Source organism: Carettochelys insculpta, chromosome 12, assembly GCF_033958435.1.
Source record: "Carettochelys insculpta isolate YL-2023 chromosome 12, ASM3395843v1, whole genome shotgun sequence".
In the NCBI taxonomy this organism is placed as follows: domain Eukaryota; kingdom Metazoa; phylum Chordata; order Testudines; family Carettochelyidae; genus Carettochelys; species Carettochelys insculpta.
The window spans coordinates 13749061-13776819 of NC_134148.1; the positions used below are offsets into that span (position 1 = coordinate 13749061).

The 27759-nt window shown below is 43.9% G+C and overlaps 1 protein-coding gene across 6 annotated transcripts in view; it reads left to right on the forward strand.

The window, feature by feature from the left end:
- OTUD7A (OTU deubiquitinase 7A) overlaps positions 1-27759 on the forward strand; it is a 298239-nt gene that overhangs the window by 120597 nt on the left and 149883 nt on the right. For 5 of the 6 annotated variants that reach the window (XM_075006997.1, XM_075006993.1, XM_075006998.1 and 2 more), the window contains one exon: positions 4317-4453. The gene's annotated coding sequence lies outside the window, so the exon portion shown is untranslated. Of the gene's footprint in view, positions 1-4316; positions 4454-10485; positions 10581-27759 lie in introns of all 6 variants that reach the window. The other variant, XM_075006994.1, reaches the window with a different exon arrangement.

The following is a 27759-nucleotide window of genomic DNA, read 5'->3' on the forward strand; positions in this document are numbered from 1 at the left end:
CAGCAGCGCACCCCAGCCCAGCCGGTGGCCAAGGACTCCCTGCACTCCTGGCAGTGCAGGCCGGGGCCGGGCAGCGGCTGGCAGCTCTGGTAGGCGAGCACTGATGGAGTCGGATGCATCGGTCTTGATGAAGAGGTTGTGCAGGGGGGGCAGCGGTGTGGTGCGAGGAGGTAGACTCATCCAAGTCCTGGCGGTAGATCATGCTGCTCTGCAAGACATGGATGCTGGGTGCACAGCCCATCCCAGGCCTGCCGCTGCCGCTTGCCCCCCCCGAGGCAGCTAAGGGGCTGCTGCCGCCCCCCCCCCCCCCCCCCGCACAGCTGTGCCTCGGGTGCCACTCGCCGCCTGCGGCGTTCCATCCCATTTAGCGCCTGGCTCACCTGCCATCTCAGCTGCTGCCAGCGGGGCCTCTCCGCCGCAGAGCCCTGTATGAGCGAGGCATTGCCCCCTGTGCCTGCCTAGCGCTCTGTGCTGCCAGCCCCCAGCAGTGCCCCCTCCCTGCTTAACCTAAGCTAGGCTCAGGCTGGGCTGCCTCCCCATACCCTGCTCTGCCCTGCGCACCCACTTGCACCGGCCCCACTTCTGCAGCCGTGGGCAGCTACCCAGCTTTGCGCCCCCCTCCCAGGCACTCTTCGATTTCCATTCCCCTCGCAGCCCTGTCTCTGCACCTGGGACAGCCCCCCGAAAGCAGGTAAACAGCCATGTGATAGAGTAATTAATGAAGGGAAAATGCCTTGTTAGGTTGTGTTATGACAACTAATGTTAACTATTGAAGTAATTGTGTTAATTTTAATGGGATTTGGTGGCGTTTTAGCATAAATAGGTGTAAATTTTGGGGCTCAGGAATGCATAAAATTTTTTCACATTGAAATTAATGGTAATTTACATTTTTGACTTACGAGAGTTCACCCTAAGAGGGGTTTTTTAGGAACGAATTACCCTTGTAAGGCGGGGGAAGACTGTACTTAAATTACACACCTTCAGAATGTTAGGAAAGAAATCATCTTGATTCCACGTCTCACACCTATATGATCTCCTTTCTGTCTGTTCTAAAAAAGGCTGTAAGTGACATTGCAGGGGGTTTAGAAGTGGAAAAAGGAACTAATCCTTCCCGGTACTCTTTGTAATTACCTTGCAAGCTGAATGTAGGAGAGCAAGGCATGCGTAGAGTTCAAGGACATTTAAGATTGTTCTTTGAATCATGTTTGTACCTTAACAGTTCTATTCTGCTGATTTTTATTTCTGTACGTACTGTAAATGTGCATGTTTTCCTCTTCCTTATCCAGTCATATGGGCTACATAACTCTTTGTAAAGGAAGACTTCAGAAGAGTGGCCTCAGAGCTTCCATCCATTAATGTTAATGTGATGATTCTCTGTAGTCCTGTTCCACACGTAGATATTTATACCAATGCAAAGCATGACCTAGTCAAAGTGGTAGCATTTTAAACCTACTTTGCATTCACTTTTTACTGATGTAAAGGCCTACACAGGGGACATGCCTATACTGCCCCAAAGATCAGACTACAGTGTATGGATAGCAAAGTGTGTTAAAGGACTGCACTTCCCTGGATGCATGCTGCAGATGCAAACACAAACGTTCCTATTTTGCATTGACATAGTCATCTTCAAATCAAACAGTATTAAAGGAAACTCTCTGAAGCTGTTAGTTCATGCCTGTAAGGTCCCTGTGGGGGAGAAACAGCTTAGCACGTTTGAGTGCGTTGCTATTTGCACCACTGTAGTCTGAGCGGTGGGGTCATGCAGACATGCAGCTTGGTGGAGGGCATCAGAGAATCTGTTCCTGTGATTCATATAGTAACTGACCTGTATGGGTCAAGAACTGTATAGCTGTGTCTACACGTGCACGCTACTTCGAAGTAGCGGCACTAACTTTGAAATAGCGCCCGTCGCGGCTACACGCATCGGGCGCTATTTCGAAGTTAACTTCGACGTTAGGCGGCGAGACGTCGAAGTCGCTAACCTCATGAGGGGATCGGAATAGCGCCGTACTTCGACGTTCATCGTCGAAGTAGGGACCGTGTAGACGATCCGCGTCCCGCAATGTCGAAATTGCCGGGTCCTCCATGGCGGCCATCAGCTGGGGGGTTGAGAGATGCTGTCTCTCCAGCCCCTGCGGGGCTCTATGGTCACCGTGGGCAGCAGCCCTTAGCCCAGGGCTTCTGGCTGCTGCTGCGGCAGCTGGGGATCCATGCTGCAGGCACAGGGTCTGCAACCAGTTGTCGGCTCTGTGTATCTTGTGTTGTTTAGTGCAACTGTGTCTGGGAGGGGCCCTTTAAGGGAGCGGCTTGCTGTTGAGTCCGCCCTGTGACCCTGTCTGCAGCTGTGCCTGGCACCCTTATTTCGATGTGTGCTACTTTGGCGTGTAGACGTACCCTCGCAGCGCCTATTTCGATGTGGTGCCGCGCAACGTCGAAGTTGAACATTGACGTTGCCAGCCCTGGAGGACGTGTAGACGTTATTCATCGAAATAGCCTATTTCGATGTTGCTACATCGAAATAAGCTATTTCGATGTTGGCTTCACGTGTAGACGTAGCCTATATGTGCAAAAGATTACATTTAAAGATTACATGGACATTGCCCTTGACATGGTAAGCATCCAAGCCTGTCTCTGATCCTTATGGACACGAGGATAAAGTATGCTTGAGAACAGTTCCAGTAAAACTGCTCATACAAAGCTCATAATGCTAACCCTTTTGATGGCATTAAGCTGCTGTCTTCACATCCTTGTGGGTTGAATCCACTGCTCACGTGCTCCAAAACTGAAACTAGTGGCACGAGCCAAGTGAAGAAAAGTGAGTTTTAATTCTCACAGGGAGGAAAAACCAGAGCACTTCACTGCTGAATGCTTTCTTGTGGTCTTTGCCCATTGCAAAGTGAAAATGCATCTAAAAGTGTGATTAGATCTGGATTGTAGGCTAAATGAGGCAGAGGCAACGTTTGCCTTTGTCTTACACAGGGTGTAGCATCTTGTTACTAAACAGTTAACAAATACCAAATAAGTTCTTTGCTCCACCAATATTCTGTGATCATCATAGAGATTTCAGAAACACATAGAAAAAGAGTGAGCTTTCCCTTGCAATGTCTCTGAAGGGATTTATAAACCAGAGGCAAAATTGACAAACACGTCTGGTAGTGGAGGAAAGCCTGGTTTTGCTGTGCACTGGGAAATTTATAAATGAAATAGTCATTTTTGAAATGAGATGACCAATCTGTACCTAGGGAATTTGGGCTGCTTGCTGGTTAAGTGCCAGTTTGCTTTTTCCATTGTACCTAAGTCCTTTTTGAAGACCACAAAAGTTTCAATGTTGATGTGATTTGGTAATTCAAGCTACTTGATTTTATTTATTTACTCCTACTTAGCTTGTTTTCCTCAACCCCATTATTCACGCTACTTTAGTTTGTGACTCCTCTTAATTCTCTCCCTCTACTCATCAGTCAGGAGTACTGCCAGATAAGGGACATTTATTTGTAAAACAAAGAAGCAAGCCTTGCTTCTTTCACTTTAAAATCGACCAGATGGCATTAATCACACCAGCTCCACATGGGCGCGTAGATTCGTCACACAAGATGGCTCTCTGAAAGATGTCTAAGCCCCTTTTATGGTCCTTGGCTCACAAAGGACGACAAAATACAACTGTGCCCACTTCATGTCCACACCGTTGAAAAATACAGTAACCTGGCCACTCCTCAGAAAGCCGACATTTCACTAAGCAAAACTCTCCACTTTCCACCCCTTACAACCACCCATTCCTGGGAATACAGTCAAAGTAACAACAGCCAGGCTCCAACCCTGAAATGTGCACCAACGCCCTGAGTGCTTTGCCATGGGCACTCTAGAGGCTCCTAACGTTCCTCTCCAACACTCATTGGCGATAAGTAACGTCTCGCACTCAAAAGCCCTTCCCTATGGCCACTCTGTTCACTAATTCACTTCCTGTCCTCCCTTAGCCCAAAGGGAAAATTTCATCAAAAAATAATAATGCAGCTTTTCCTCATGTCACCTTCAGGTTTATACTGATCTTTTTTAATTCCTGCCTATATGAATATTGCATCCATTTTGCACATTCAGAACTCCCACTTGTGAGCACAGATTGGGCAGAGGGATACCCGTCTACTCTGTTTGTCCTATGTAAATAACTTTGTACAGTAATGTGCAGTCAACATCAATGCCAGCCCTATATGTTGGGCACCAAATAGTAAAGGGTGCATGGCAGTCTTTTTCAGTGGTCATTGTTATCATTCAGAGAGTGCAAAGGAGGGAAGGTGATTAATATACTGTCTTTTGTTTTTCAGATTTCTCAGGGGACATATTTTCATTTATTTACATCTTCTACTGTGGCAGAAATGGACTCTTTTCCACACCGAAAACCAGCACTATAACACCCGTCTGATACATGCCTCAAGGAAATCTTATTTAAAATCTTTTGAAAGTAAGTCAATGAACAACTTGCTTAAAGATCGCTTTAGTCAACTGTGTGGCTATTTTGGGCTCAAGAATAAGCATAAACTAATATTAGCAATCTGGCTGTAGGCTAATGAGGGAAATAAAAATGAGCTCTAAAGCAAAGTTGAAGCTGTGCAGTTCCCTGACTATAGGTGCCAGTGCATGTCTCAAATGTTTTATCCACCCTGACTGTCCATCATGTTAGACATTCACTGCAACAAACGAAATCAGCAATTCAGTTGTTGAAAGTTTACAGCATGAACTAAAAAATTATCTGCATTGTAAATGAAGATTTAGATTCCTGTTGCTGAGACAGTTAAATTTAGAATTTGTGATGTAGAAGTGGGGACTGCAGACCAATTGCTGTTTTTCTGTATTGCCACTCTACCCTGGATTTCACTGTGTGATGGTAACTGAAACATCCTGCAGTTCCTTGTGACTTTAGATAGGTCTCAATCTACTCTTGAAATTTGTATCTGCACACTTAAATTCATGAGGAGTGTGGAAAAAAAACACACACCGGACTGATGTTGCTGTGTCGACATATGCCCCATTGCAGACACAACTATGTCAATACAAAAGTGGTTCTATCTATGTAGCTAACATCATTCAGGGAAATCGTCCTGTTGTATCAGCAGAAAACCCGCTGTCAGTGTAGGCCAATGATGGTCAATCAAAAATAGTGGGCGGGCCTCATGCATTGTCCTCATTCACCTCAGTAGGATGCAGCAGCATTGCATCCATTTTGAAGCACTTGGAAGGGAGGAAAGTGATCAGGAATAGTCAACATGGATTCACCAAGAGCAAGTCATGTCTGACAAACCTGATTGCCTTCTATGAGGAGGTAACTGGCTCTGTGGATATGGAAAAGGTGGTGCACGAGATATATCTTGCTTTAGCAAAGCCTTTGATATGGTCTCCCACAATCAGCAAGTTAAAGAAGTATGGATTGGTTAAACGGACTGTAAGGTGGATAGAAAGGTGTCTAGACCATTCGGCTCAATGGGTTGTGGCCAACGGCTTGATGTCTGGTTGGTAGTCAGTATCAAGCAGAGTGCCCCAAGCATGGGTTCTGTGGCTGGTTTTGTTCAACATCTTTATTAATGACCTAGAAGAAGGGGTAGATTGCACTCTCAGCAAGCTCACAGACAATGATAAGATAGGGAAGAGAGAGATCACTGGAGGGTAATGATAGGGCTTAGGGAGACCTAGACAAATTGGAGGATTGAGCCAAAAGAAATCTGATGAGGTTCAACAAGGACAAGCATAGAGACCTGCATTTGGAGCAGAAGAATCACAAGCACTGCTACAGGCTGGGGACCAACTGCCAAGGCAGCAATTCATCAGAAAAGGACCTGGGGACTACACTGAATGAGAATCTAGATATGAGTCAACAGTGGGCCCTTGTAGGCAAGAATGGTAATGGCACATTGGGGTGCATTAGTCAGAGTTTTGCCAGCAGATGTAAGAAAGTGATCATTCCCACTTGTCTCTGGTGAGGCCACATCTGAAGTATGGCATCCAATTCTGGGGTCCCCATTACAGAAAGGATGTGGATGCACTGGAGAGAGTCCAGAAGAAGACAGCAGAAATGATTAGGGGGCTGGAGTACATGAGGGATTTGGGCTTAGTCAGTCTACCGAAGAGAAGAGTGAGGGGAGACTAGATAGCAGCTTTCAACTACCTGGAGTGGGGCTCTAGAAAGAATGGAGAGAGGCTGTTCTCAGTGGAAAGCAATGGTTTCAAGTTGCAGTAGTGGGAGGTCTAAGTTGAATATTAGAAAAACCTGTTTCACCAGGAGAGTGGTAAAGCTCTGGAATGGGTTACCTAGAGAGGTGGTGGACTCTCCACTCCTACAGTGTTTTTAAGTCCCAGCTTGACAAAGCCCTGGCTGGCATGATTTAGTTGGGATTGGTCCTGCTTGTAGAAGGGGGTCAGACTGTAGGACCTCCTGAGGTTTCTTCCAGCCGTATGATTCTATGATCCCAACCTAGAGGAACCATACCTTTGTTTTCTTTTGTCCATTCCCTGGCATTGTATTTCCCTGATCCCTTTCATTTGCTGTGTCTGTCTACAGGGGAGCATCCTTGGGCAGAGATCATTTAACTGTTCTCAGAAGTTATTAGCGGTTCACAGTCATGCTGGAAGGGCATAACAAGTGAGGTTCTTCAGGGGGTCTGTTTTGGGACCAGTTCTATTTGGTGTCTTCATCAACAATTTCGATACAGTAGACGCTCGATTTATATGAGATTTACAGTCCCATGCGCCCTCGTGAAACCCAAATTTCGCATAAGTTGGGGGCCGGGGGGGGCTTTTGTCCCCAGCGGAACACACTTGCTGCAGCCGGGCAAGCTCACAGACGACGATAAGATAGGGAAGCACCTGGAACTCCTTTTTGAATGATAAGTCCTGGCGGTGTGCTGGGGCCATGAGTGGGGGCACAGGGAGGGTTAAGCCTGGGGTGGGTTAGGGCTGCAGGAGGGCGCAGGGGGTGTTGAACTGGAGCTGCACATGCAGGGCTTGAACCGGGGCCGGGAGTGCCCGCAGCTGCCGCTTCCCCAGGGCTTGGTGTAGCCAGCAGGGGGTGAGTTGGAGCCATGCATGGGTGACGAGCAGAGCTGAGCCGGGGCCTCACAGGGCCGGGGGGGTTGAACCAGGGCTGAGGGGGCGGAGGGAACAGGATTTTGAGTTGCACTTGCGTCACGCATTTCAAGGGTTTGCTGTATTGGCATATAGAGTATGCTTATAAAGTTTGCAGATACCAAGCTGGGAGGGGTTGCAACTGCTTTGGAGGATAGGTCAGAATTCAAAATGATCTAGACAAACTGGAGAAATGGTCTGAGGTAAACGGGATGAAGTTTATTAAGGACAAATGCAAAGTGCTCCACTTGGGAAGGAACAATCAGCTTCATACATACAAAATGGGAAGCAACTGTGTAGGAAGGAGTACTGCAGAAAGGGCTTTAAGGGTCATGGTGGACCACAAGCTAAATGTGAGTTACCTGTGTATACTGTTGCAAAAAAAGCAAGCATGATTCTGGGCTTCATTAACAGGAATGTTAAGAGTAAGACACAGGAAATCATTATTCCACTCTACTCAGTGCTCCTTAGGCATCAGTTGGAGTTTTTGTCCAGTTCTGGGCACCACATTTCAAGAAAGATGTAGAGAAATTGGAGAAGGTCCAGAGAAGAACAACAAGATTGATTAATGGTCTAGTGAACGTGAGCTATGAGGGAAGACTGAAAGACCTGGGCTTGTTTAGTTTAGAAAAGAGAAAACTTAAGAGAGGACATGATAGCAGTTTTCAAGTACCTGAAAGAGGGTTACAAGGAGGAGGGAGAAAAATTGTTCTCCTTGGCCTCTGAGGATAGAACAAGAAGCAATGGGCTTAAACTGCAGCGAGGGAGATTTATGTTGGACATTAGGGGAAACTTCTTAACTGTCTCTGGGTCGTTAAACGCTGGAATAAACTGCCTAAAGAGGTTGTAGAATCTCCATCGCTGGAGATATTTAAGAGCAAGGTAGACAGACATCTGTTGGGGATGGTCTAGACGGTGCTTGGTTCTGCTATGAGGGCAGGGGACTGGATTTGATGGCCTTTTGAGGCCCCTTCCAGTCCTAGTGTTCTATGATTTGATAATATGAAATCTCTCTAAGCTCCATGTGATGTTTTGGTGCTCATGTGAATAAAATATAAATAATATTCATATTGAGTCCCTAGTCTTAGCCTCTGTTATGAGTTCCTTTGACGATATCTCAGGCTCTGTAGATGTTTTAGCAAACCTTGAGAAAATTCATGTGTTCATTTATCTCTGTGATTTAAGCTATCTCCTCAAGGTTTCTAAAGAATCAAGTGGATAGTGTAGGTGAGACCTCTTAAATCTACCTCATAAATCCAACATGATCTCCTGTTGTGTGGGGATTTTGCACCTAAGTCATTTACCTTGCAAGTGAAATATTCTCAAACAAGTTCCTTGACCAAAGAATATTCAGTGGAGTCCTTTTATCTCTCTTGATTGAGTTCTTTAAATTTAATGGTAACAAGTTAGAAAATAATAGATGATTAAAACCAACTGTGCTTCAGAAATTCTGACTATGTTAATACTCTCCAATTGAGCTCTTAAAATAGAAAATAGTTTTCCTGAATTTTTTGTTCTGTTTTATGCTCTCTATTTTTTTTTCTTTTTTTAAGATCCTGGCACAATCTTGGCTGGTTTCCTTTTTTGAGGTTTTTCTATATATGTTGTCTGAAGCTTTTCTAGCATCAGTGTCTTTTGATACAGGATATCGATCCTGTATCAGTAGAAATACCTTCTAAGCAGTAAGTAACAGCCTGTGGTTGGAGCTATTTTTTAACTTACTATATTATTTTTGTCATGTAGATCTGAATATTGGTTATAGGGAAATCTGTTATTTTTGTACAGAAAGATCAGGTCAGGGACAACTCTAGTGTTGCTTCCTGAGTTCAGTTGCACCCATAGAAATGAGGCCTGACTTTTAAGCAATATGCATGTGGTGCACTTTTACATGGCCTGCACCTCAAGTTTGGCCAGGCTGCCCCTGTCATGACAGGTGTTTCTGGACTAATCTGAGGGGGCAGCACTGTGACCTTGTGTCTGGGTGACAGCACCACTTTGGTTTGACTGAGCCAGACAGAGGGGCAGCTTCGTCAAGTTGGAGTGAATGTGGTTGTAAGTTGGTTTCACAGTGTCAGTCAGCGTGAAGAGACCCACAAAGCCTATAGCCCTGAGGGTAGGATTAGGGGGCTGGGATTCAGGGATACCACTCCCATTGGTGCTCAGGGAAAGGAAAGACCAGAAGCAGCCCCTTGGCTGACCACAGGGCAAAGCCCCTATTCTCTTTGAGAAGGAGAGCTGCCCCACAAAACTGATCTCTGACTATGTCCACATAAGAGCCTAAACTTGAAATAAGCTATGCAAATTGCACAGCTTATTTCAAGTCAGTTTCAAAATAGGCTATTTCAGCACGTGCGCTGTCTAAATGGTGCCACCTGTAGAAGTAAAGCGCTATTTTGAGGCATCTCTGTACTCCTCCTGCAATTAGGTGTACAGGGATGTCGAAATAGCATGTTATTTTGAAAAATATTTCAAATTGACAGGCGCGTTGCATAGATGGGGGCAGCAGTTTTGGATGACCGCAGTATTCTGAAATAGTTCCCGCTGTGTAGCAATAGCTTCTGCAACCAACCCCTCCCAGCAGAACTCGTACAGTGATACTTACAAGCTGTCTTTAAGTGCTTTACAAGCTTAGGGTTGTAACAGGTTTGCTCATTCCTGTGATGCCTCCTGCTGGTCAATCTAGGAATTAGCTCTTCCAGATCCAGAGCGCCCTCTTGTGGCTGATGTCCCACCTGCTATTACCTCCGTTTTCCAAGTTCTCCATCACACTGCCTCAGGGCCCATGTCCCACCCGATTATGGTGCTCTTTCCTCTAGTACTGTACTGTGGCGATACCCACGCTCTGGGGTCCTCCCTTCCTGGAGAACTCCAAAGCCACCATTTGCCTCAGTTATCCACCACCATTTCTCATCTAGCCCCTTTCCTCAGGGGCAAGCTGCAGTCTGAACTGGCTACTTCATCTCTGGCGGGGCAGGGGGGCGTGTTGGACCTGTTGCCTATTCTGCCCTGTCTCTGCAGCCTTACTACCTTACTGGGCCCCTGTCACTAGGCTTCAGTATGGGGCTAATTCAGGCCTGAGCTCCCCTTGCTCATCCTGCAATTTCCCAGAACTGCTCTCTCCAAGGTATCCCAGTAGGGAGGCAGATAGTTCCTTCCCCCTACAGAGCTGGAGCGAGAATGCACTTCTCCTGTTCAGAAGCCCTTCTTATAGGGCCTAGCCAGACCCCAACTGGCTGTCTCTAGCCCTCTTCTGATTGTCTCCCAGCCTTTCCATAGTGCTGTTTTAACCCCTTATGCGCCAGTGAGAGGCAATCACAAGGCCATAAAGCTTGATCAGTGAACATGCCTTCTGATTATTCAACCCCATGTTCCAAACAGGTTATTCCTGTCCCTGGATGGAATCATCTTCTGAGAGAACATAGCGTGGGACAACAATCTGAATGAATCCATATTAATCTGTAACAGCAGATACAGTAAGTGTGTGTACAGCCTGAATTTGGCCACTTTTTTCTCCCTTTGCAATTATATTTGATGCTGATTGGATTCTGGGGAGACCAAAAGCGAGCAGAGTACAGTGACACAGAATACAAAGTGGACCAGTCTAAATTCAGAAAGTCACTTGTTCTGCTCTATGCAGAATAGAGCCTTGTAAAGATCTTTTGTCATTATGAAATATAGAAAAATATCAAATTGCAGTATCTGTCCATGCAGTTTCCATGAGTTGGCTCCTGTTATGTTCACTGGAGTTTCTTCTGGAGTTTCCAGGTCCTCCCATACAGAGTAACTTTCAAGATTGTCCTTAGGCCCTCCTGTTCCATGGCACACATACTTCATGAACATAGAATTCAGTGGGGAACATATCTAGGCAAATTTTATTCTTTCACATCCTTGCTATTGATTTTCTTGAAGGATGAAACATGAGGCTATTTCAGTATTAGACTTTGATTAGATCAAGGATGGGAATCTGGTGAAGTCACTACCAATCTAATTCTAATCGGATACTTGAGAAGCCGCTTACTATTAAAATGAGTTCAAGAATATAAGGTGTTTAAATATATAAGCCTTGACAGTGTTCCTTTAAGGAACTGCAGGAATCCTTGTGTAAATACCTTCTCTATGAGTAATATCGGGACCACTCTGATCTGTACAGACCTGTTCTTTCTGGTATAGTAGGTGGAAAAGCTGCTGCTTGTGTAGTCATGTGAGGGTCCTTGGGCCAAGGAGGGTCAAAGCAAATTGTATTTCCAGAGGGCTACGTTAGTGTTATTAATAGGTGGGATTGCCACTGAGGAAGTTCAAGAAGTTTTAGGAAGCCTTAGTAGAAGTCTAAAGACATAAGGTCTGTAGGAAACCTGAAATCATTGCAAAAGTGACATAGATTGATGATCTCCTTCTGAAGCACAGAGTCTTCCTACGAGGGTAGACAGAGAATTCTTTTTTTAGTGCCCATCATTCTGAGGAGAAAATTTCATTGGGGTCCAGTTCAAACTTTCTTTAAAATGTATTTGTTTTAGCATTTGCATAATCACCCAATGTAAAGATAGCATTCTTACTGGCCCAGTGTAGCTCTCGGAGCCACACTAAATTTGGTTAGCAGCCACCCCTTGATAATGTGCATCGTTGTTCAGTCTACACTGTAGCTACAGCTTGGAAACCCCAACAGTGCTGGATGGCTGCACAGAAGCTTTGCCCAATTTGGAATCTCTGAGGGGGGGTCCACTGGCGATGTAGTAGGTTGAAGCCAGGCAGACAAGCAGTAGGATCTGTGACAAGGAACTGGGACTGACATTAAGCCTCAGTCTTCCCACCACAGGTACTTTTATGTCCTGTCCTGACATGGCAGCCTGCTCCACAGTGAAAGATGTGTTACTGGTGGGTTAAAAAAGTAATTGAGCAAGGGCAGGTGTGGATTAGCTTGTACCTTCTCAAGCAGCTTGCCAGCTACAATCTCCCTCCTGGTGTAGGTGGGGAGAAACATGGCTCAGAACCATAAGTTCATGGAAGATGAGCTGTTTAGAGCCTTCCTATGATGACATGCACTGGTGAGTTGCACGTCAACAAATCTGGTGTGTGCTGACTGACTCCACACTGGCGCACTGCACTCTGCTGTTGAGGATGAGATGGGAAGGGCTGGGGATTGGTGTGTCCACCTCCTGTGAAGAACTGACAGTTTGCTGAGAAGGTTTTTGTGTGGCTTGACCTTCACTGTTATCTTGTTCAGGTGCCCTTTGTATGTCAGCATTCAGGTGAGGGTCACACCTAAGTAAGCTGAGTAAGCTTCTGCCTCTGGCCTGGCCATTCTTTATGGTACATAGTTCTCTCCTAGCATTGGCATGATGAAGGTGGGATGTGCTAGAGACTGTCTAGCTGGTGCTAGGCTGGAGGTGCCATGTATACAGATGTCAGCCAGCTTTGAGGGGTCTCACTCAGGGTCCTCTCCAGTTCAGAGAAAGCTGTATAGATGGAACAAATTTGTGTTTATTGTAATGAGATATTAATTGGGTCTTTGTTGCCTAAAATCATCAGTCCCATTAATGGTTACCGATCAGTTCTGGTCATTGGGAGGGTCAGTTAATGGGGGTTATGCAAGTTCGTCAGTAGCAAAATGAAGTGCATGTGGGGAAAATGTCAATAAACACGCTGAATGCATAAAATTCAAATACATTTGCTCTTCCTTAGGAAATGTTGATCTGCATACGAATTAAACTGCAAATTTAAGGAGACCCACTATAAATTATGACCCCAAAATTTTAGCTCACTCGTTTTGACAGTGCTTTGGAAATGTTGACACGAATATGTTACGCATATTCAAACCCCATATTTTAAAAAATATCTGCTCATTCAGCTTTTCTTTTTCAGGTACATTTGGGTGTAATATTCACTTGTGGGGAGGAATGTGTTCTCCCAACACCTCTGTGATGCAGAGTGCTACAGTCCTCATTTTACCAGTGGGAAACTGAAGTACAAAGCAATTATTTTTATATATTTATCAACATTTATTTGTATTGTAGTAGCACCTGCAGGCCCCAGGCGTAGCCCCGGGCCCCGCTGTACTAAGCACTCTGCAAGCACGTAACAGAAACAATCTTTGCGCCAAGGAGCTTACAGTCTAAGTGTAGGACTAGAGAACATAGACAGTACAACAATCAGACAGCAAGAGCACAGAGTAGCAGTGAGGCAAAACTGGTGAGAAAGAAAAAGAATGGTCATGGTGCACCAGGTGCCTAAGAGATTTGCCCTAGGTCACACAGCAAGAGTTGCAGAGCAAAAGAGTGACCTTGCAGTTTTCCATTGCCAGGCTGGTGCCGTAAGCCCTGGACAAGGCATGCTTTGAAGAATTGCCAGAGAGGGAACTGGCTTGCTTACGCTGCAGACAAATCAGATGTTCTGATTAAACAGTGGCGTTGAAAATAAATAGGTAAACTATCAAATCCAGCAAGACTAAAACAACAATCGGGATTTATGGGATGTCCACCAGCACCCTGTACTGAATAACCTTTTTTAAAAAAAAATCTGGCAGAATCTACATTGCTGTCTTATTTTGTCAAAATAGAGAGCTGGGAATTAGTTTGATCATCAGGAGGGCGCCCTCGTCTGGCTGGTGTCATCTATTGTTAGGCCCCACTCTGTGCACACTCCAGTCTCTGGACCCACATTGCTTCCCACATCATGGCATCTTCTTCAGTACCCCACCCTTCGGCAGTGCCACTCTAGTCGCTCGCCCCCTTCTGAGGGAATCAGCAGTCCTGTCTTTGTGCACCCAGCACTGTAGCTGCAGCCTCCATCTAGCCCCTCACCTCAGGGACAAGATACAGCTCATAATGACTCACTCTTAGGTGTGGCCAGGGATGGTACAAGGGGGAAGTGGATGGACTCAGGCCTGTCCACTACTGAGTCCCAGCCCAGGGACGTTCTGGTGCCAGCCTTGTCCTGCCCTTCTTCTCTCTCCTTTAACTACCTCTCTTTCCCTGGGCCACTTCCCAGTGACCTTTCTGGCCTTTAAATCAGGCCAGCTGTTTGGCAGAGGTCAGGCTGGAGACGTTCTCCCGCTGCCCTTAGCATGAACAGCACTACACTGTCCAAGGTGCTTCTTCTTAGTGGGAACTGGTCCTACATCTTCCCTGATCAGGCCCCAAACGACTCAGCTCTGCTGAGCAGCTCTTTATGTACAGGGCTGCTCCAGCAAGCTGCTCTCTGATTGACTCCCCTAGGAGCCCTTTCTTCATTGGCTGGGGTGCTGCGCAGGCTCCTTCTAGCCTGCATTAACCCCTTCCTTGCAGAAGTGTGTCCTTTACCCCACTACAATTAGTCAAATACCATTTTGTAGATTTAGCCAATCACATCTTAAAAACCCCACTCCAGTGGTTTGAAATCCTTAACACATAGTCCCAGAGGTGGGCTGTTATCAGCAAGCACAGCTTTCTGAGACACATGGGTGGCTGCTACTTGAATGTGGCATGGTGAATTCCAGGGAGCTGAGAAAAGTATGAGATCCCTTTGTGGCAATAGCGAAAATGCAGAGGTGGAAGGATGATGTGAAAGGCACTAGACACAGGTAAGTTTTCTTTTCCCTTACTGTTCCGACACAGACTGATTAGGCTTTGACTTGGCAAATTCTGCTGTCATTGTGTGACATCTGTGAGATGTGGTATGTCCCTGAGCTTAACCAAGTTCAGATCTTTTGTTTGAGAGAGGCCAAATAACGGTGCAGTAGTTTTAAATGTGCCAATATATTAAATGGCATTTCTAATAAGCCCAGCTGCATGATGGGAAGCCTTTCTGATGTAAACTGTAGTGAAGATTGCACCACAGCAGTCTGTGAAGCAGAGTTGTATTTTCCCAGATGGTTTTTTAAAGCTGGTAACACTAGAAGACGATTATTTAAATGTGGTTGCCTATCTATTAAAATTTCCTTGTATGAATGTCTAAATTAATAGGGAAAGAGTTGCATGGCTTTGTTTAGGAAGTGTAAGGATAAGAAATGTTAGAGCCAGGTCTGCATTTTAGATTATTCCGTGGTACTAAAATAAAATAGTCAGGACAGAAACACACACACACGAATGACAAACTGCATCTACAAATTATGTGCAGTTTCATGAGTCTTATTTGAAGGTGTGAGGTGTTCTGCAATCTATTAGCCCTCTCATCAATTTTTATAACTCAACTAATTATGTGTGCATCAAATGTCAGTTTATACTTCAGTTTGATTATTACAGAGACATGTCAGCTCTAACTTTACTGACTTTTGTGCTGATCTAACAACCATAGGCTTACCTTTGCTACTTGCAGGTTTGTGTATACCAGGGGAGCTGCTATAAAGCTTCCCTGGAAGTATACGAAGTTGAAAAGAAATGATGAGCAGTGAAGGAGTAGTCTTCTGAGGTGAGGAGAACCATAAAATATTAGTTAAAATATGCTGATATTTAGCTTCTGGGAGTTTAAGGTATCACAGCTGGTGATTACAGAGTGCTACGATAATAGTTTAGTCTGCAGCAAATCTGGGTCTCATTGGCCAAGGGATGGTCCTGAATGCTATTTCCTACCCAATGGAAGCAGTTAAGAGCAATTGAGAAGAGGAGGATGAGAAGCAATAGCAGCCGCACTGAAGCCCTTTAGAGCTTGGGCTGGAGAGGTTAGATGATACAACAAGACCTCTCTTCAGCAAAACAAAAAGCAGACAAGTAGCACTTTAATGACTAGCAAAATAGTTTATTAGGTGAGCTTTTATGGGACAGACCCATTTCTTCAGACCAGAGCCAGACCAGAACAGACTCAATATTTAAGGCACAGAGAACCAAAAACAGTAATCAAGGAGGACAAATCAGAAAAAAAAGATCAAGGTGAGCAAATCAGAGAGTAGAGGGGTGGTGGGGGAAGGTCAAGAATTAGATTAAGCCAAGTATGCAGACGAGCCCCTATAGTGACTCAGAAAGTTCCCATCCCGGTTTAAACCACGTGTTAATGTGCCGAATTTGAATATAAAAGACAGTTCGGCTGTTTAAGAACATAAGAATGGCCATACTGGGTCAGACCACAGGTCCATCCAGCCCAGCATCCCATCTGCCGACGGTGGCCAATGCCAGGTGCCCCAGAGAAGGAGAACAGAAGACAATGATCAAGTGATTTATCTTCTGCCATCCATCTCCTGCCCTTGTTCTGAAGGCTAGGGCACCATACTTTATCCCTGGCTAATAGCCATTTATGGACCTAACCTGCAAAAATTTATCAAGCTCTTTTTTAAACCCTAATAGAGTCCTGGCCTTCACAGCCTCCTCGGGCAAGGAGTTCCACAGGTTGACTGTGCGATGTGTGAAGAAAAATTTCCTTTTATTAGTTTTGAACCTACTACCCATCAATTTCATTTGGTGTCCCCTAGTTCTTGTATTATGGGAAAAGGTAAATAATTTTTCTATATTCACTTTCTCCACACCATTCATGATTTTATATACCTCTATCATATCGCCCCTCAATCGCCTCTTTTCCAAACTGAAAAGTCCCAGTCTCTCTAGCCTCTCCCCATATGGGACCCGTTCCAAGCCCCTAATCCTTTTAGTCGCCCTTTTCTGAACCTTTTCTAATGCCACTATATCTTTTTTGAGGTGAGGAGACCACATCTGCACGCAGTACTCAAGATGTGGGCGTACCATAGTTTTATATAGGGGAAGTATGATATCTTTTGTCTTATTATCGATCCCTTTTTTAATAATTCCTAACATCCTATTTGCCTTACTAACTGCCACTGCACACTGCGTGGATGTCTTCAGAGGACTATCCACTATAACTCCAAGATCCCTTTCCTGATCTGTCGTAGCTAAATTTGACCCCATCATGTAGTACGTGTAATTTGGGTTATTTTTTCCAACATGCATTACCTTACACCTACCCACATTAAATTTCATTTGCCATTTTGCTGCCCAATCACTCAGTTTGCTGAGATCTTTTTGTAGTTCTTCACAGTCCCTTTTGGTTTTGACTGTCCTGAACAACTTGGTGTCATCTGCAAACTTTGCCACCTCACTGCTTACCTCATTTTCTAGATCATTGATGAACAAGTTGAACAGGATCGGTCCCAGGACTGACCCCTGGGGAACACCACTAGTTACCCCCCTCCATTGTGAAAATTTACCATTTATTCCCACCCTTTGTTTTCTGTCTTTTAACCGATTCCCGATCCATGAAAGGATCTTTCCTCCTATCCCATGACCACCTAATTTACATAAAAGCCTTTGGTGTGGGACCGTGTCAAAGGCTTTCTGGAAATCTAGGTATATTATGTCCACTGGGTGCCCCTTGTCCGCATGTTTATTAACCCCTTCAAAGAATTCTAATAGATTAGTTAGACACAACTTCCCTCTGCAGAAACCATGCTGACTTTTGCCCAACAATTCGTGCTCTTCTGTGTGCCTTGCAATTTTATTCTGTACTAGTGTTTCTACTAATTTGCCTGGTACTGATGTTAAACTTATCGGTCTATAATTGCCAGGGTCTCCTCTAGAGCCTTTTTAAAATATTGGCGTTATGTTGGCCGTCTTCCAGTCATTTGGTACCAAAGTGGATTTAAAGGATAGGTTACAAACCACTGTTAATAACTCCGCAATTTCACATTTGAGTTCTTTCAGAACCCTTGGGTGAATACCGTCTTGTCCTGGAGACTTGTTACTATTCAGCTTATCAATTAACTCCAAAACCTCCTCTAATGTCACTTCAATCTGAGTGAGTTCCTCAGATTTGTCACCTAAAAAGGCTGGCTCAGATTTAGGAACCTCTGTAACATCTCAGCCGTGAAGACTGAAGCAAAGAAATCATTTAATCTCTCCGCAATGGCACTGTCTTCCTTGATAGCTTCTTTTATATCTTTATCGTCCAAGGGCCCCACTGCTTTTTTAGCGGGCTTCCTGCTTCTAATGTATTTAAAAAACATTTTACTATCGTTTTTTGAATTTTTGGCTAGCTGTTTCTCAAAATCTTTTTTGTTTCTCTTTGAAGAATGGTGCAAAAGTGTTTTTTTCAGTAACACATACCTTTAGGTCATTAACAGAATGCCCCATTCCATTAAAGTGTTGAATAACGGGTTTGTGGATCTGGAGTGTTTTGATGTCTGTTTTGTGCCCATTAAACCTTTGTCTAAGGGAGTTAGAAGACTGTCCAATATACAAAGCATCTGGGCATTGTTGGCACATGATGGCATGTATGATGTTAGTAGAGGAGCATGAGAAAGTGTGTGGGATTCTGTGAGTAACCTGGTTGGGTCCAGTGATGGTATTTCCAGAGAAGATATGTGGACAAAGCTGGCAGCGGGCTTTGTTGCAAGGAAAGGTTCCAGGACTGGTATTCCTGGGGTATAGACTGTGGCTGTTTGTGAGGATCCTCATAAGGTTGGGAGGTTGTCTATAGGAGAGAACAGGCATGTCACCCAGGTCCTTCTGGAGTGTGGCATCCTGATTAAGGATAGGTTGTAGGTCTTTAATAATTCGTTGCAGTGGTTTGAGGTGGGGGCTGTAGGTGATGACCAGGGGTGTTCTGTTCTTGGCTTTTTTGGGCCGATCTTGGAGTAGCTGGTCTCTGGGTATTCGTCTGGCCCTGTCAATTTGTTTTTTTACTTCTCCTGGTGGGTAATTCAGATTTATGAATATTTGGTAAAGATCTTGTAGTTTTTGGTCTCTGTCAGTTGGATGAGAGCAAATGCAATTGTATCTAAGAGCTTGACTGTAAACAATGGATCTAGTTATGTGTGCAGGATGAAAGCTAGAGGGGTGTAGGTACGTATAGCAATCAGAAGGTTTTCGGTACAGTGTGGTACTGATCAGGCCATCCTTGATTAGTACTGTAGTGTCCAGGAAATGTATTTCTTGCGTGTTGTAATAGAGGCGTAAGTTGATGGTGGGGTGTAGATTGTTAAAGTCTCTGTGGAATTCTTCTAGAGTCTCTATACCATGGGTCCAAATCATAAAGATGTCATCAATGTATCTTAAGTAGAGGAGGGGTAATAGGGGATGAGAGCTGAGGAATCGTTGTTCCAGGTGAGCCATAAATATATTAGCATATTGTGGGGCCATGCAGGTGCCCATAGCAGTTTCTCTAATCTGGAGGTATAAATTGTCCCCAAATCGGAAATAATTGTGTTTGAGAACAAAGTTACAGAGATCAGACACCAGATTGGCTGCCGTGGCATCAGGGATGGTATTCCTGATTGCTTGTAATCTGTCTTTATGTGGAATATTAGTGTACAGAGCCTCTACATCCATTGTGGCAAGGATGGCATTATCAGGAACTTTTCCGATGTTTTGTAATTTCCCCAGGAAGTCGGTGGTATCTTGGAGATAGCTGGGAGTGTTAGTGGCATAGGGTTGAGGAGGGAGTCCACGTAACTGGATAGTCTGGTGGTTAGGGTGCCAATACTCGAAATGAGTCAAGTTCAACTGGTGAATGGAAAGATTCCTGCTGTTGGAATTAGGCTGAGTTTGGATGACCATCTTAATTCCGTAATCTGGAAGGATGCTGCTGTACACCTCCAATTCCTAATGGGACAGTTTGGAGCTGTGAATTATCAGCCCACTTCTCCCCATGAGAGCAGCACAACTGGACTGCTCTTGCCCCACAAAGCTTCTCCCCTCCCTGCAACCAGATTACAAGTGGCTAAGGATTATTCCAGTCCCACTCACTTTCCACCTGCACTTCCTCTACCCCTAGTCCTTTAACTGCTTTGCACTGAACCACTCATGGGTCCTTATTTTTCAATGGAGAGATCACCCCAGGGTTATAGTTATATGGTTAAACTAAAGAGGAAAAGAGGATAGATCTGCCACTAAAGGTTTAAACTAAAGAAGGAACTCTCTCTCTCTCTCTCTCTCACACACACACACACACACACACACACACACACACACACACACACACACACACACACACACACACACACACCTCTTCATTCATTCACTCATTCAGACATTCATTCCTGCCCTCAGGCACTCACACATTTACACAGGCATATCGGTTGCAGGCATAGCTAAGATGTGTTGGTTCTGGAGGTCTATCTGCTGATTGTGTCAGAGGAACTGGTCAGGAAGGAAACTGCCTTCAGGAAGACAAGAGGAGCTTTTCAGAAAGAGGGCTAATGCCACATCCTCTCCACTTTTATTACCTCTGTGCAACTCCTGTGGCTTATCCACATTCATCACCAAGGAGCATGCATAGATTTCCCTGGGTCCACCAAAGCAGCAGTTCTAGCCTTAAACTGACTTACTACTGCACATGCACACTCGGACTTCCTACCTCAACACCAACACTCAGGCCAGAGTCTGAAATAGGAGATTGGCTTAGACTGCTCCTGAAAGGACAAAGGATGGGAGCTTTCTCAGACCCGTTGGGCACAAGCAAGTTCTGTAGTTAAATGAGAATAGTCTTTCTCTAGATGCCCAAATGGTCATGTCTTGAGGGGCTAGAACTGCCTTAAATGACCTCAGTTACTATGACAGGATTTGTGTGAGTGATCACTCAAGTATCCAAAAAGATGGGGAAAAGACTGGAGACCAAATTGATTCACACAAGAGAAACCACAAGAGAAGAACTATAAAGATTATGTCACAACTTAAATTGCACCTTGAAGCAGTTAGAATGAGGCGGCAGAGTCTTTGGTTTTATGTTGGGAAACTAATACAGCAGGGCACAGACTATCCAGCAGGTTCTTGGATTGTATTGGAGACAATTTTTTATTCCAGAAGGTTGAAAAAGCTACCGGGGGGGAAGCTGTTTTAGATTTGATTTTAACAAATAGGGAGGAATTGGAAGAGAACTTGAAGGTGGAAGGCAGCTTGGGTGAAAGTGATCATGAAATCGTAGAGTTCACAATCCTAACGAAGGGTAGAACAGAAAACAGCAAAATAGAGATAATGGATTTCAGGAGGGCAGATTTTGGTAAACTCAGAGAGCTGGTAAGTAAGGTCCCATGGGAAGCAAAACTGAGGGGAAAAACAACTGAGGAGAGTTGGCAGTTTTTCAAAGGGACATTATTAAGGGCCCAAAAGCAAGCAATCCCTCTGTGTAGGAAAGATAGAAAATATGGAAAAAGACTGCCTTGGCTTAACCAGGAGATCTTGCATGATCTCAAAATAAAAAAGGAATTGTATAAAAAATGGAAACAAGGAAAAATTACGAAGGATGAATATAGGCAAACAACACAAGAATGCAGGAGAATGATTAGAAAGGCTAAGGCACGAAATGAGCTCAAACTAGCTACAGGCATAAAGGGAAACAAGAAGGCTTTTTATAAATATATTAGAAACAAGAGGAAGACCAGGGACAGGGTAGGGCTATTGCTCAGTGAGGAGGGAGAAACAGTAACAGGGAACTTGGAAATGGCAGAGATGCTTAATGACTTCTTTGTTTCGGTCTTCACTGAGAAGTCTGATGAAGCAATGCCCAACATAGTGAATGCTAGTGGGAAAGGGGTAGGGTTAGAAGTTGAAATAAAAAAAGAACAACTTAAAAATCGCTTAGGAAAATTAGGTGTGTGCAAGTCACCAGGGCCTGATGAAATACACCCTAGAATACTCAAGGAGCTGATAGAGGAGGTATCTGAGCCTTTATCTATCATCTTTGGAAAATCATGGGAGACAGGAGAGATTCCAGAAGACTGGAAATGGGCAAATATAGTGCCCCTCTATAAAAAGGGGAATAAGAATAACCCAGGAAACTACAGGCCAGTCATCTTAACTTCAGTGCCAGGAAAGATAATGGAGCAGGTAATTAAAGATATCATCCGCAAGCACTTGGAAGGTGGTAAGGTAATAAGAAACAGCCAGCATGGGTTTGTAAAGAATAAATCTTGTCAAACTAATCTGATAGCTTTTTTTGATAGGATAACGAGCTTTGTGGATAGGGGAGAAGCGGTAGATGTGGTATACCTAGACTTTAGTAAAGCATTTGTTATGGTCTCTCATGATATTCTTATAAAAAAACTAGGCAAATACAATTTAGATGAGGCTACTATAAGGTGGGTGCATAACTGTCTGGATAACCGTACCCAGAGAGTAGTTCTTAATGGTTCTCAGTCCTGCTGGAAAAGTATAACAAGTGGGGTTCCACAGGGGTCTGTGTTAGGACAGGTTCTGTTCAATGTCTTCATCAATGATTTAGATATTGGCATAGAAAGTATGCTTGTTAAGTTTGCAGATGATACCAAGTTGGAAGGGGTTGCAACTGCTTTGGAGGATAGGGTCATAATTCAAAATGATCTGGATAAATTGGAGAAATGGTCTGAGGTAAACAGGATGAAGTTTAATAAGGACAAATGCAAAGTGCTCCACTTGGGAAGGAACAATCAGTTTCACACATACAGAATGGGGAGAGACTGCCTAGGAATGACTACAGCAGAAAGGGATCTAGGGATTATAGTGGACCACAAGCTAAATATGAGTCAACAGTGTGATCCTGTTGCAAAAAAAGCAAACATGATTCTGGGATGCATTAACAGGTGTGTTGTGAACAAGACACGGGAAGTCATTCTTCCGCTCTACTCTGCGCTGGTTAGGCCTCAGTTGGAGTATTGTGTCCAGTTCTGGGCACCGCAGTTCAAAAAAGATGTGGAGAAACTAGAGAGGGTCCAGAAAAGAGCAACAAGAATGATTAAAGGTCTAGAGAATGTGACCTATGAAAAAAGGATGAAAGAATTGGGCTTGTTTTAGTTTGGAAAAGACAAGATTGAGGAGAGACATGATAGCGGTTTTCAGGTATCTAAAAGGGAGTGATAAGGAGGAAGGAGAGAGTGTGTTCTTGGCTTTTCAGGATAGAACAAGAGGCAAGGGGCTTAAACTGCAGTAAGGGAGGTTTAGGTTGGACATTAGGAAAAAGTTCCTAACTGTCAGGGCGGTCAAACAGTGGAATAAATTGCCAAGAGAGGTTGTGGAATCTCCATCGCTGGAGATATTTAAGAACAGGTTAGACAGATGTCTGTCAGGATGGTTAGATAGTACTTGGTCCTGCCATTGGGGCAGGGGGCTGGACTCGATGGCCTCTGGAGGTCCCTTCCAGTCCTCGTGTTCTATGATTTTATAGGATTTCTCTGGCTAACACTGCAAAACTGTCAAGCAGCTGAGTTATGTAATAACTAGAGCTTCCCATTGGAGTAGAAGTATAGATCAGACTGCAGTAATACAGTCACAAAGACACAGATAACTGTATTAAGCTTTACAGTGGGGTGGGGGCTAATCCCTTTACCAGATGCAAATAAAAAGTCAGTACCACCTGAAACTCTAGAAGCATTTAGGGATCTAGAAATGCTCTGAAATTTCAGATCTCTCACAGAAAAGTTTACAGTATAGGATTCTACTCTTTAATGGCAAGAGGTACCACCCTACCTCATGGCCTTGGGCTCCAATTCAGCAAAACACTTCGTCATTTGATTTTTAGCAGTACTTGAACATATGCTGTAAGTACAACTTAAAGCAGTATTGTCAGCGTAATGGAGTTTGCTCACTACTCTGGTGCCTCCTGCTGGAGGTCCTGGGAACTAGCATGGTAGCGTGCCCTCTGTGGGTGGTGCCTGCCACTATCGTGTCTGCTCTAGGACCCACTGTCACTCCTGCTCTAGAACTCTAGGACTTTTACTCTAGGACCGATATCTCTGCAAGGATCTCAGTGGTTTCTTCGGTAATACAGCCCTCTGACCATGCCACACACTGGGCTCTCCCCCTCCTGGAGGGACTGCAGTCTACTATCCAACCACACTCCCTTCATTACTTTGAGGCCACCTCCCACATACCTCCAGCATCCTCTTTGCTCGTGTATCTTGGCCTAACTCTGCAACTCCTGGCAGTCACCCAGAGCTGCCTTTTACTTCTAGCTTGCAGCATTGCTCTGTCCAGGGTGCTGACAGTTCCTCAGCCTCCAAAGACACACTGTTTCCATGCTAGGCTCCCTAGCTCTCTTTTTATATGGCCTTGCCTGCCCCAATAGGCTGCTCCTTTCAGCCATTCTTTGATTAGTACCTACAGCACATCCTCCCTAGGTTGCTTTGAACTCCTTTTCTATCAATGAGGGGCAGCCATCTCATTACAGTTAGTGTGCAGCAGGCTAAAATGTTGTAGACTTAATTCCAGCCTGCCCTACACTAACCAACCCATGTTGATGAGTACACATGACTTAAAACCTGATGAGGATTCCATGCCAATTCCCACAAATGCTACTCATGAACATGCAAAATTATGCTTCGTGCCCTCCTCCCCCGTGTGTTAATTTTTGATTCCTTTCAAAAGGTGTCAGTTCCTTATTTCAGTATCTCAAAAATAATAGCAATATAGTCAGTGGACATAACAAGGAAATTAGCAAATGGTGTCAACTTGCCAGTGAGAAAGCACTACCAATGTAGAGAATATCATTCACCTTATGTTGGCTGTTCATATTTTTGCTTATACACATTTACCATTCTGGACAGATGCCACTGAGCTGAAATCCCAGTGACATTTTTGTAGCTGAAAATGTGCTAGTATTTTCCTGTGTTTTGTCACACAGTATAATCACCAGAACCTCACTTGACCATGTCTACACTGGCACAAAACTTAGAAATGGCTGTACAAATGCCAAATCGAAGATTACTAATGAGATGCTTAAATGCATATTCAGTGCCTCATTAGCATGCCACTGGCTGCGGCTCTTTGAATTTGCAACTTTTTGCTCCCACACGGCTCATCCAGACAGGGGTCCTTTTTTAAAGGACCCCACCAACTTCAAAATCCCCTTATTCCTATCAGCTCATAGGAATAAGGGGATTTTGTAATTCGCGGGGTCCTTTCAAAAAGGAGCCCCGTCTGGGCGAGCTACACGAGAGCAAAAAGCAGCAATTTCAAAGAGCCGCGGCCGGCGGCATGCTAATGAGGCGCTGAATATGTATTTCAGTACCTCATTAGTAATCTTCGATTTGGCCATTTGCATGACTGTTTTGAAGTTTTGTGCCAGTGTAGTCGTAGCCACTTAAGAAAAAGCACATACATTCTTTAAGCCAATGCTTAAAATTACAGCAGAACAAACTTAATAAACTATTTTAATGAAGCAGTTGTGCAGGGGTTTTTTCTAATGTTTTCTATAAAGAATTTTGTCAGCCAGGTACAATGTGGTGTTTTTATTGTGTGTATAGTTGTTGTTGATACATTGTATTACCTGTTGTCTATAGTTGGATATGAAGATAAATCTTCATAATATGGACTTCCCTCAAGTATGCTGGGCTTTTATCATATGTAAATCAAGCATGCACAAAGCAGAAGGAGTTGCCTTCCTTCCCCTTATCCTTCAAAGATTCCGGAATATTCTGGGCCACATTCTCCATTTTCCATGGTTATAAATGTCTATGTGAGGTGGAAGGAAGTGGACAGTCAGACCTTTAACCTAATATTACATAACAGTATAGTGAGGCTCATGTTCCTTCAATTACTGCCAAGGATATCGCTGTTCATTCTTATCCAGATAATTCATTTTGAGGCACTTATTCATATTTTAATTTTCCAGCACCAAAGGCACAGGGAAAACAAAGTTCAGCAGTAGATTTATCACCTGGAAAATTTGTGCTAACAAACTGAAAGCAGTACTCTCTTAGTCCATTGCCCTCCCCCCCACAAAAAAAAGAGTAAAGTGTTCTCTACAACTACAACTGCAAATTTAATATTTCAGATTTCTGAGTGTCAGAAGTTCCTGGGACAGTTTTATTTGTAAAATCTTCCTTACCTGTGTCTCTGTCTGTTTTGAGCCCTGTGAAACAAATAAATCTGAAGTTCCATTTTGCTTTGTCTGAAACTCTTTGTACATTTTTCAGCCACTTCCAGCTCACATACCTTTTGGACTTGGTTTTGTGGGAATTCATGAAAATGTATTTCCAAAACAAATTCATAGAAGAAGATTACAAAAGCACTTAAGCTGGGTCTACACTACAGAGTTCTGTCTGCAGAAGAGGCCTTCTGTCAACAAAACTAATGAGCGTCCATACTACAAATGCGTTCTGTCGAGAATCTGTGGACAGAACTCCGCAGCTTTCCCGGCAGAGTTCTGTCTTGACCATACATGGTATAGTGCCTTTGTCAACAGATTCTGTTGACAGAAAAATAGTGTAAGCATTCTGGGGGGGCCTCTGCTGACAGAGAGGGCTTCCAGTTCACTGGGGTGCCCTGTTTGCAGAGCTTCCAGTTGACTGTTCTGTTGACATAGGGCTGGGCAGTCTGGCCACTCTCTTTCAACAGAGAGCATTGCCAGGGAGAGCTTGTATTATGTGTGGACATGTTCTGTAGACTGAGGTTCTGTCAGGAAATATCTGTGGACAGTGATTTCTGTCGACAGAACTCTGTAGTGTAGACACAGCTTTAGGTATCTGCTTTCAGTCCTCTCCTGTTCAGGATAGTATTTAGTTAAAGGCTTAACTTTAATGTACTTAAGTCCAATTTACTTAGAATGCTCAAAATGAATCATGCGTTGAAGTGGTATCCGGAATAGAGGCACTTTACTGAACTGAGGTACTGATGGATAAAATCCAATGGAAGCTAAGTTAGAGAAGACAATGTCCGTGTTTGGAAATAGCCAAGTTTTGCTTAGGTAGCCTATATTAATGACTAATAGATGGAAGTCCGTATGTTGGTCACCGTAACCACTTCTGAGATTCAAAATAATTCCTATCAATTATATTTAATTACACATTTTCTTTCTGTCACTCAGGTTGCTGCTCTTTCCTTAATTCACTACCTTGTTACTCAGCAGAGAAGTTTCTGAGCAATTTGTGACCTTTCATAGTCTACATGCTGTTACAGCTAAGTGAACTAAAAGCCGAGTGACATCATTAACTCCAGTTCTCTTGCTGTTGATGTTTTCGCAACTCAAAACAAATCTGAGCTGACAGATCTGATTGTTTTCTCCCTTAATAATTATTGGAATATTAAGCAAATGTACATTTGGCAAAATGTTTCTAATCAAAAGTAGAACATCTTTAGAAATGTTGTAAAGGCTGTAAAAAGAGAACGAAAAGTCTTTATGTAACTGTCTGAAGCTATGGGGTGCACTTCACTTGGAGAAAACAGAGGAAGAAATTATGTAAGTCTTAGTTAAAAGAAGCCAGTTGTTTGTGGCACAAAACGTGGTTTTACTTCATAGATTTTGTTTTATTTACTTAATCCACCCTCTAGGCAATAGAATTATATAATATTTCTAATATTTTAGAATGTGTTACACGCCAGTAAAAAAATTATTCACTGTCAGGAGCTATGCAAAACTGGGGGTCTTTCTACCATACCCGTCAAGAAATAAAAAAAAAAAAAAATTCAATGAAAGAGAGTTGGTGGCCATCTGAAAAGGACAGTAGTTTGCCCATATACTTCACATTACCGCACCAGTCAAGAAGTACTGACAGTGCTAATCAGACACTTAGTTTTCACATTACAAATTGAATAATCTTTCAGTGTCCCACCACTGACCACTGGATTTATTTGTAATTGCAGCCACAGAAAGGCCACAACCCATTGCAGGTAATCTTTTCATACCATCCCCTCCATAAATTTATCAAGCTCCATCTTAAACTGAGTTTGGTTGTTTGCCTCCGTTGCTCCCCTTGAAAGACTGTTTCAGAACTCAGTCCTCAGATGGGTAGAAATTTTCATCTAAGCTAAAGCTTACAGTTACTGA